A 10,754-nucleotide genomic window follows, 5' to 3' on the forward strand; every position below is an offset into this window, starting at 1 on the left:
CGAGCGGCCAGCCGACCACGCCTCGTAGGAGCCCGGACCTAGGAGGTCGTCGAGAAACGGTCGCTTGGTTCGTCTGGTGTCATGGTGACATCCTGCTGGTCGCGAATTTCTGTTGTTTTCACCATATTGATATTTATCGTGTTTCTGCATGATTCTTTAGCACGTATTTGCCCGATGCATCTGCTCAAATACGTTGAAACTAGTTAGAGTTTCCTAGCTGTTGGGGAAATGTATAAGTTTCTAAATGTGGTGAGTTGAACGGCGTGCCCTCCCGAGGCGTCTGCCTCGCATGACCTCCTCAGCGCCTCTCTCGTGCCCTCGGCCAGCATGGCCTGTCGCGGCGGTCGGCCTCGGGTCACAGAGGCGGACCTAAGTTCCGGGTTATCATACCTCCCCAAATCGTTGTGACAACGACTGTAAGCTATAAAATTCCCATGCGTACTCTTGTAGGCATGCGTACTCAGAAAGCCATACAAAACAATTAGATGGCAGACGCAACTAAATGCGATATGCGGTTGATCTCAACAAGGCGACTAAACTACCTTGCAGGCGTGGAGACAAAACGTCGATATTGGTCACCAAATCAAACATACAGCTGCAAACGTGGATATACGACGAGGCTATTTGGAACGCATCGTACTGCTTCACCGCGGCGCAAAGGCGCCGGCTCACATGTTTTGTTGTAAACTTTAGCACGGGAAGCCACTGGACCGTTGAGACCGAACGCTACATGCCGTGAAACCTGTCCGTCACGTAGCAGAGTTCGTCACGTCCGCGTCACGTTCTTAACCGTCACGTCCGCGGCACAGACTTTTGCACTCCGTAGACAGGCTCGCACTACCGCTTTTCTCGCTCTGAGGGGTACACGGGCACGGTAGCAGAGGACGAAAAGTACGCAAAAATCGGCGGTTGCGCCAGGGAATGCGCCCGCCAGGTATCTCAAAGAGATCGTCACGGTGCTCAACGACCGCGATGATCATACTGGCCTGATCCCACTGGACCGGACACCAATGTCCTGTCCCAACGGCCCGGACCGGTGTCCGGTCCCAGCAGTCCGGCTCCACCACAGTGCGTGGATTTTGCACATCAACGGCCACTTCGACCCGAAGCTGTTCAGGGGTTTCACAGTGCTGTCGTGCCGTTCACAAGCTTATTTGGCTCCCTGTGCACGGGTCTGCTCGCACTGTTCGGCGGCTCTGCCACTCAGCGGCAGAGGTTCGGCGGTGAGCTGGAGCTGACGACCGCAGACGATAGCCAAACAGCATCTGAGCTGGAGAACACCCCTGCGCGCCAGGTCTCCTCCAGGTGAAGGTGTCATTGTCGAGGTCTCCGTGCTGCGCCGCCCTCACGATGAATCGCTTGACCGACTTCACTGCAGATTCGGCGTGTCCATTGGTCTGTGGCTAATGCGGGGCTAGATAATGCAAGGGAATAACCCCGCATCTGGACAGAAAATCTCCTGTTCTTTTGTTCTGAGCTGAGGACAACCGTCGGCTCGGAACACAATCGGCACACCGGTACCAGCGACGTGTCACGAAGCACGCCGATCAGCTGGTGAGATGTTATCTGTCTCCAACACTGAGCGACGATGGGCCAGTTGGATAAACAATTAACGTAGAGGAAGCAGGTCTTACCGACATGTTGAAAGTAGTCGGCTGAGTCGGACTCAAATCCTGCTTGGTAGCGAGTGCGTCATTAGTGGTTCGGTCTGGTGGCTGGGCAGCACCGCCCTGCATGCTGACTATGACTGGACACTGACTATGCTGGTCACGACGTTGTCGATGTTTGGTCAGTACACGATTTTTCTTGCTCCCAGACTGTCATGCAAGCTACGCAGGACTTCCGCTCTCAGACTGCGAGGGATGACGAGCCGAGGCCCACACACAATGGGGTCATCATCCACGATTCATCCTCGAGAGTCGGGTCGTCGACTGGAGCTCGGGAAAGGTCGTCTGACATGACAAGATTAGTACCAAACACTATTTATCTGTGAACTAGTACATGGTTATTTTCTCATGGAGGCGCAGAAGGCGGGGATTATTGATGTCCCTTAGCGATCGGGAATTGAGGGATGGGATCAGTGGTCGGTGATTGGTACTTTTAAGTCGTCACGCTGTCGCCAGCGTCTCGAGCTCGATGACGGCGTGTCTGCTCCCGGTGTCGGTCAGGAAGCGTGACCCGCACTGAACCAGCTTCCATTCTGCTCCATGTTGATGCACGAGGGCGTACCACAGACCCTGTCGCCGTGAGGCGTCTGTCTGCAGCACTGCTGGTTACTCCGGGGAAAAGCACGCCGGAACCGGTGGAGAAACTAATGCCCTCTTGACCTGGGCAAAGGCCTCTTCATGCTGGGGCGTCCACAGCCACCCATTCTTTGGCTTAATAAGAGTGCGGTGGCTCTGCTGAGTCGGATATCCGTGGTGAGAATTCACTCAGCTGTCCAACCAGTCCCAGAAAGGTCTGCAGATCTGTGATGTTGGTTGGTGTCGGAAACGATGCGATGCCTGACACCTTCTGGCTGACGGGTGTAAAGCTCAGCTTCTGGCTGATCCGTGCGAAGTCTTCTGGGCTCAACTCCTGGCTGACGGACATGAAACCTTCTAGGCTCAGCTTCTGGCTGATCGGTAGGAAGCTTCGAGATTCAGCTTCTGACGGGTATGAAGCCTTACAGATCTAGCTCCTGGCTGACGGGTGTAAAGCCTGCTAGGCTCAGTTTCCGGCTGACGGGCACGAAGCATTCTAGAAACAGCTTCTGGCTGACGGGTACGAAGCCTGCTAGGCTCAGCTTCTGGCTGACGGGTACGAAGCTTGCTATGCTCAGCTTCTGGCTGACGGGCACGAAGCCTGCTAGTCTCAGCTTCTGGCTGACGAGCACGAAGTCTGCTAGGCTCAGCTTCTGTGTGACGGGTACGAAGCCTGTTAGGCTGGGCTTCTGGCTGACGGGTACGAGGCCTGCTAGGCTCAGCTTCTGGCTGACAGACACGAAGCTTCGAGCTTCAGCTTGTAGCCACAGAAGTCAGCCTCCGTCTTGGCGAACTCCACCGTGGCAGGATCCAGTGTAATGCTGTTTTCGTCACACCTCTCCAGGATGGTCCACACATGATTTATATTAATTATATAGCCGTGATCATTGGCAAGGATGTCATCCACAACTCTGCGAGTCCGTGGTACACCGTCAAGAGCCCTGGTCTCCCCGCCAGCCACACTCGTCGCCACTTGTTATCGGTCCTTGGGGAGCCCGTTTGTACTGGTGCCCTTTCTAAGGCATGATGAATGTTGTGAGATTCCGATCCTCAGGTGCAATGATATCTGGAAATACTTATTCTTGACGTCAAATTTAGAGGCGTCAAATTGCGTCTTTGCTGCTACCGGACACGGCACCGTGGGCTGTGTAGACCGAGTGGGGTGTTTTCTCGACAACGTGTTCAGCTTGGTAAGATCACAGCAGATACAAACATCTTTATCCGAGCAGTGACCTTGTGCCGCACTACCTTTGTTATCCAAACAGCAGCCGCACTACCTTTGTTATCCAAACAGCAACATTCAAGTTTTGATATGGAGCAGGTTGGCCACCGGGTGATATGACACTGTGGAGAATGTAATACGGACTTCGCAAATGCATTTAAGCCTCTGTTTGGCAGGAATATGACAGGGAACGCGCACTTGCTTTCTTTCGCCGCAGGGCGCGAAAGACAACGCGCGGGAAAGACGACGCGCGAGTTATCCGCTCATGTCTACGATCATTGCTTTGATTCTTGAAGGTTAGCGAGTATCCCCAAATGACTGGCAATGCCCAACTACCCCCCACACAGCCTCACCCGTCTTCTACGGCGTCGAATCAGTTTCTCCACATGAGAGCAGATGGCAGACGACCGGCGACCCCGCTGAACGTTGGACCCAGACATCCCGAAACCAGGTTATCACTAATCACCCGCGTGCAGACAGGCCAACACAGCCCCGAGGTTATTCAGAACACACGTGCGGACCGCTGGGAGCACACAGAACGTCGCTAATGGCACTGGCGGGGTGGCGCGGGCCGTCCGGTCCCCGTCAATAAACATCGGTCTGGACGGCCGGCGCTGACCGACGTCTGACCAGCCCAGCGGAAGGTGACGACTGCGACGGACGACCGTGTGTTGCATGTCCCAGCCGGACATATCCGGTATTGGCCGGTGCGATCGCTGGCGCGTGGCAACGGAAGGCATGTGCGGCGACCAAGGGACATCCATAAATAACGTTACGCGTTTGTGGCGCTTTTACAACCCTCCCCCCAATGTTTACGCTCTTGATACGCTGAGTGCCCCCCCCCCCCGCCCGCACCCTGGTTAGTCTATGTATATTAAACATAACGCCCCAAAAAGTATCACCCGTTTGGCCCCTGATTGAGCTAAAGATGCGAACAGTGATGGCGTATACGAAGAAGTGTATGGGTAGGGGAAGAGGGAGGGGGGCAGCAGGGAAAAAACTGCTCCCCCTCTTTTGAGGTCGGGCAAAAATATTTGTCGTTCCCCTCCCCTATCATTTCAGGTAGCTCAGAGGGGGTTCTCGAACATGCTGAGTAATACGCCTACTGTACTACCAAAGTAAGGGCAGAAGCCCCATCTACGGTCCGGAAAAAAGCGAAAGATAAGGGTAAAAAAGTTATCGCATCTAGTCCGGAAAGGGCCCCTTAGGCTGGAGAGGGCCCATTTTAGGACCAGAAAGCGCGTATGTCAGTTTCAAGCACGGGAATTGAACGAAGGACCAATTTCTGGTCTGGTAAGAGCCCATCACACACTCGAAATGGCCCATCTCGGATTAGGATAGGCTTATCGTCAACTCGGAGGAGGCCAGCATCAAGGCTTAAAAGGATACATTGGTCAAACGGGTGTAGCGGTCTAGGAAGGGTCTGACGTGATTTCAGAAACAGCTGGTGTCGGGTTATGTGGACCGGTTCATAATCTCAGAAATAGTTTGTGTCAAATTATGTAAACCAATTTCAGGCCGACTAGGCGAGCATATTAGGTTCGCAAAAGCTCCGCCTCACCTCTCAGGTCTGGGAAGGGTACAACTCTGGTCTGAAACGGGTCCATCGTTGGCCCAGAAAGGGTCGTCTAAGGTCCGGAAAGGGCCAATCGTGGGCTCTGAAAAGGATCCTCATCTTTGAAAAGTGATCATTGTATACCAGTTGTAAATAAACTTCGTGCTGCTCAAGCCATCCTGTATTGTCCCCGGGCGCCCTTCCACGCAATCCCGCCACATTCCTCAAAAATGTCCGTTGCCAAGCAACGAACTAACTTGCCCGGCCGTCCACAGGTGGCATCACAGTACGTCAAGCTCACGGTTTTCGTAGACACAGTTGAGCCATTAGCATCAGCAGCTGGGTCCCGATTTATTTCCGCACATCTTAGGCAAGTGTATTGACGAACTTTGTACTGTGTTTACTACATATCTAACGTTTTGTCTTGCTCAGGATGCGTGGAATATTGGCAAAAAGCCACAGGAAATTTAAAAAAACTGCTGTCATCGTCATCAGCGATGTCATAAAAAGTCAGCTGCTCACATCGCAATTCTATCCTACCAAAAACACGAAACTTTGGAATCGCCGTTCATTTTGACGCACCACCGTTATTTCACTTTCTTTTCTTAATCGGAAGTTTTAGGACGCGTCTGACATGTCCAAAGACCTGCGCGGCTAACAGCATGTCCACACAAACTGGCCAGTCTTGCCCTGTCTGAGACAGACGTGGTCTGAAAGAATTAAGTGTTTTCATCTTATTCGGTAAAGAGACCAAAACTGCCCATAATATGCCGCAGCTATGCCGGCTGTGCACTAAGCCTTGTTGAAATTGCAACGGAAATGACAAGCCCAGCCGGCTCCTACGACTTTGCATGATCGCGTTCAAAGCAGCGTAGAGCAAAGCCCGACCCCAAGCTGACAAAGATATTGCACCTGCGTGCGGACGCTCTGCCGCCCATCACGTTCAAGCCGCCAACCAGCGAGACCGTCGTCTTCAGTCGGCGAGCCCGGCGTCTTCAGCCGGCTCCTCTCGGGTCTCAGGGCTGGAATTCTGCGTCTCTAACCGGCGAGCCCAGGTCTGTAGACGGCGAGACCTGGGTCTTCAGCCAGGGAGTTCCAGGCCTCCAGCTAGGGCGTTCCTGACTACCAGCCGAGGAGCCCCGGGCCTTCAGCTAGGGAGTTCCTGACTACCAGCCGAGGAGCCCCGGGCCTCCAGCTAGGGAGTTCGTGACTACCAGCCGAGGAGCCCCGGGCCTCCAGCTAGGGAGTTCCTGACTACCAGCCGAGGAGCCCCGGGCCTCCAGCTGGGGAGTTCCTGATTACCAGCCGAGGAGCTCCAGGCCTCCAGCTAGGGAGTTCCTGACCACCAGCCGAGGAGCCCCGGGCCTCCAGCTAGGGAGTTCCTGACTACCAGCCGAGGAGCCCCGGGCCTCCAGCTGGGGAGTTCCTGACCACCAGCCGAGGAGCCCCAGGCCCGCCGCTGGCGTATTTCAGGTCCGATACTGGCCGTCACTTTGGTGTCCATATCATGCCGTTTTTCATGGACGATAGTCACCAGAACAGCGGCAATTCTTTTCTCCTTGGATAAGTTATATTTTTCTTTGCATGGCCTTACCCATGGCCTTACCCTTCTTTGCATGGCCTTACCCATGGCCTTATCCTTCTTTGCATGGCCTTTCCCTCGTGATCGATGACAAAATGGCTTCGAATTACCCAGATAGCTCCATCCGTTCCCGGGACAGAATAGTTAAAACGCCGCGCTTTAGGTTACTTATGTTATCGCAGCTGCGGCACCTTTCCAGACATCATCGATATGCTCTGCGAACATCCTACCTCATTGTCAATGTTTTGCTCATTGTCAAGACAATCATGGTCATTAAATCACTCGTCTTTGCAGTGAGTCAGCATAAGTTTCGCAACGACAGAAAGCAACTGGATAACAGTCAGACTGCACTGCTGTTTGTATGTCTCGATCATGAACCGCGTTTCGCCATAAATAGCACAGACATTTTGGCAGCTACTTGATATGACGGGCATGGGGCTTGAAATCGAATAACCTGAGGTATCACCGCCGACGATACAATTGTAAGCAACATAGATGTCATTACGAAGAAAAGATGCAAGAGACCACCAGAAGTGTTCAAAACACACGCACTTGACGCTCGTACGTTGAAGTCAAAGCAACAAGCCACTTTTTGGCGCGTAGAGGTACCAAAAATTAGTTACATCATCCACTACAGCAGCAACTCTGACGTAAGCGACTCTGACGTCATTAAGAGGTTCTGTGGAGCTATCAAACGATGAGTTAAGTATTGATGAACATACATTTTAAGTGCTAATAACAGTAGTTTTTACACTTCAAAGTACATCAAAACCTTCGAGAAAGCTTTTCCTATCATACCTGGTGTTTGCATGCTTCAATATCTTCCAGTCTGAAGGGGCCCCTTAGAAATTTGTAACGGAAACCCCCGTCCCGATGTTATGTGATGTAGTTAATACCGACCTCTTGGTTGCACATCAAAGATCAGAATCACAGAAAGAGCAAAGAAGCTGGCTCCAATCAGTCCACAAAGGGTCACCAGCCTAAACGCCCCGTGATTGATTTCAAATCACAAAACCCCAAGCGTCCGGCGTCTAGGGTGTCTACAGCGATAAAAGATGTTCTGGGGTCAAGGGTGTAGTTTGGTGAAATAAGCTGGAAGGGCTGATTAGTAAAAATGACACAACCCATCCCCGAAATAGCAAAAAACGAATTTGCCGCGGATTTCGGGCGCTTCCTTCTCAGAGTTGGTTTCGCGCGCTTTCTTCTCAGAGCGCGGAGGGAATGAAGCCTGAGTTGGAGTGGCTAGTCTCCACCCTAATTGAATGGGGGAGTCCCATCCTGCCTGAGGTTTCAAATGTACAGTTATATACCAGTGACCTCGTATCGGGGGAAGGGGGTGAGAAAGGGGGTGGTGGCCAACAGGGGCATGCTATAATATTTTTTGCTGGATATAATTATTCTTTATTATTCTAGGAGGCGCTAGTTAAATACGATATGAAACAATAATCTAAGCACGGCCACAGGTGACCAAGGTCAAGCAGAGGTTAATGCTAAAAATATAAGGCGCATGAAAGACAGAAAACGCCCGAATCTGTTCATACTCTTGAAATAGCAAGATAGCATGATGATCAATAATGAAGCTCACCCATCTTAACACCCAAAACAAGCCGACACACTGAGGGCTACTCTAACCACAAACAAATAATCCGACAAGCTGTGATGACCATACCAGGTAAAATATTAGCCAGTATACAAGCACACTTACTACGAGCATCACTGCAGCCATTGAGGCTCCATTATCCAAATATTCCTTACAAAGTACCGTACCAAGGTGTCAATCGCAGCCCGCAACATACACGGCTTAGCCGAAAGGCTACGATGACGCAGGATGTTAGATACACCATGAGCCATGATGTAAGCTACCTGTACAAGGCTAGCGAGTAGCTTGGTACAGATCGCCAGGGTTCAAAGCAATGACTAGACAACGATGTCAAACGTACCGTGCATAGACACTCGCCGTTAAGATCGCTGGACGAAGTTTACGGGTGGACTGCCATTCCTATATCTTGATACCCGTGCTGTATTTTGTTGTTGCCAATATGTCTACTTCAAAACTGTCACTTTCAGCCCTTTTCTCCTCTGCCACATGTCTACCTGCCTTGGTCTACTCGGGCAGTGCGCTAACTCTACGCAAACGTGCGTCCCACAGGTGTTCACTGTCACCAGGTGTTCGATTAAAAGTCACGGACTGCGCTGACAGGCGAACGCCGGCGTGCGCTCGAGCGACTCTCGTGACATCAGGGGGGCGTGGGAGGGGAATTCTAGTTTATAGTCCATACTAGTTTGCTTTGCTCTGGAGGCCCCCGCGTGTTCAGCAGGGGGCAGAATTGATCACGGCTTATACTTTTTGGGTTGAAAGATAATTGACTCGGGAGAGCGTACAGAACGTATCCAGTCATATAAAAGGTGTCTTGTAACATTGGCCACGAATGGTTTACGCAAAAACAAAGCATGGTTTTCAAGCCGGGTTAATTAATTCATAGGGGGCGCATATTTTCGGGGAACGTACACACCAGCAGGGAAGCATATGGTACGGACACGCTGTGAGGGGGCATGCTAAAACAAATAACATTAAGCACAAATTTAACAACAAAGACAACACGGGTCTTAAGAGATTCTAATCGTTGCGCATGCGTGATCTTTATCCGAGGCTAAGCAGACAAGCGCCATCTTTGGACGTGATTTGAACGGGTTATTACGACAAAGTGTTTATGCTTAGCAAACGCTTTCCGGCGGCTCCTTTGGGCAGCGATATTCAGTTGTAAGTTGCTGTTATGTCTTGCATCCAGGTTACCGAGATCAGATTATCGAGACCTCTCCGCTGTCTGTGTTTTATGCAGCATAAACATGGTGCCGCGTGTCGGGCGTTCGGTTGGGGGGGGGGGGGTGGGGCTGAATGGCTGCAGTAATTGTTCGCGGTAAGTGTAATTCTTACCTCATACCCGGTATAGGTCATCTAAACCTCTCAGCTGACCTGTCGGTGTTTCGAGCAGCCTTCCGCCGAGTACCCTGCCCGTCGGTGTTTCGAGCAGCCTTCCGCCGAGTACCCTGCCCGTCGGTGTTTCGAGCAGCCTTCCGCCGATTACCGTGGCTGTCGGTGTTTCGGGCAGCCTTCCGCCGAGTATCCTGCCTGTCGGTGTTTTGAGCAGCCTTCCGCCGAGTACCCTGCCTGTCGGTGTTTCGAGTAGCCTTCCGCCGAGTACCCTGGCTGTCGGTGTTTCGAGTAGCCTTCCGCCAAGTACCCTGGCTGTCGGTGTTTCGAGCAGCCCCCGCCGACTACCCTGGCTGTCGGTGTTTCGAGCAGCTGTTCGCCGAGTACCCTGGCTGTCGGTGTTTCGAGCAGCCTTCCGCTGAGCAGTACCCTGCATTGCATGTTAGGATGTGTGGTGGTCTAAATTATTGACTGTTAGCTGGCGTGCCTAGTGATGCCCAGGAGGCACTGCAGATTTAAAAAAAGAAAGCGACGTGCATCGCTTCACACACCCTTGTATAGAACGCCAGCGACTGTAGATGCCAAATTAGCGCTCAAGGACCATGGCGCAACCGAGATTCGAGCCCGGGTCCGCACGCGGGAGCAGAAGGCGTTTAACACCCGGCCATTGCGCCCCCGTGGTTAGGTCTAAAGGTAACTGTCTAAAGGTGACTAAACAAAGGAACTATCTAAAACAGTTGTATTTGATTTCATGATACAACATTGATCCTACTTGTTTCGTGGGTGTTGGTGTTTGTTTTTTTTTCGCAGCGGGCTCAATCCAACGAAGCTGCCGTCGGAAATCATTTCCTGAAACAAATCGGTTAATGCCAGATAAAAATACCACACCACCAGACGTTCTACGTCAAATAAGTCATGGGTAAATGGTGGTATACTATTTGCAGAACTTACACAAGTCTCAAATCATTCGCTATGGGCCTCTTGCACAAAACAGGTCGCTCTGTCCTACTGAATCGTTGCTTGATCAGCCGGTCGTCAGTGGTGTCACGTGCCCCATTTGAGGTGCAGCATTGTGGTCGTCTGCGCGGGTCGAGCACTGTTGGCAGCGGACAGGTGATGCGCTAAGTGACCGAGGACACGTACCCCGAAATATGACGTTTGGGCAACTGCAGGCTGGATACCGCGTTGTGATCCTGCTGCAACTGAATTCTTATACCAAT

Source organism: Pollicipes pollicipes, unplaced genomic scaffold (assembly GCF_011947565.3).
Source record: "Pollicipes pollicipes isolate AB1234 unplaced genomic scaffold, Ppol_2.1 Scaffold_7262;HRSCAF=8765_pilon_pilon_pilon, whole genome shotgun sequence".
Taxonomy (NCBI): Eukaryota; Metazoa; Arthropoda; class Thecostraca; order Pollicipedomorpha; family Pollicipedidae; genus Pollicipes; species Pollicipes pollicipes.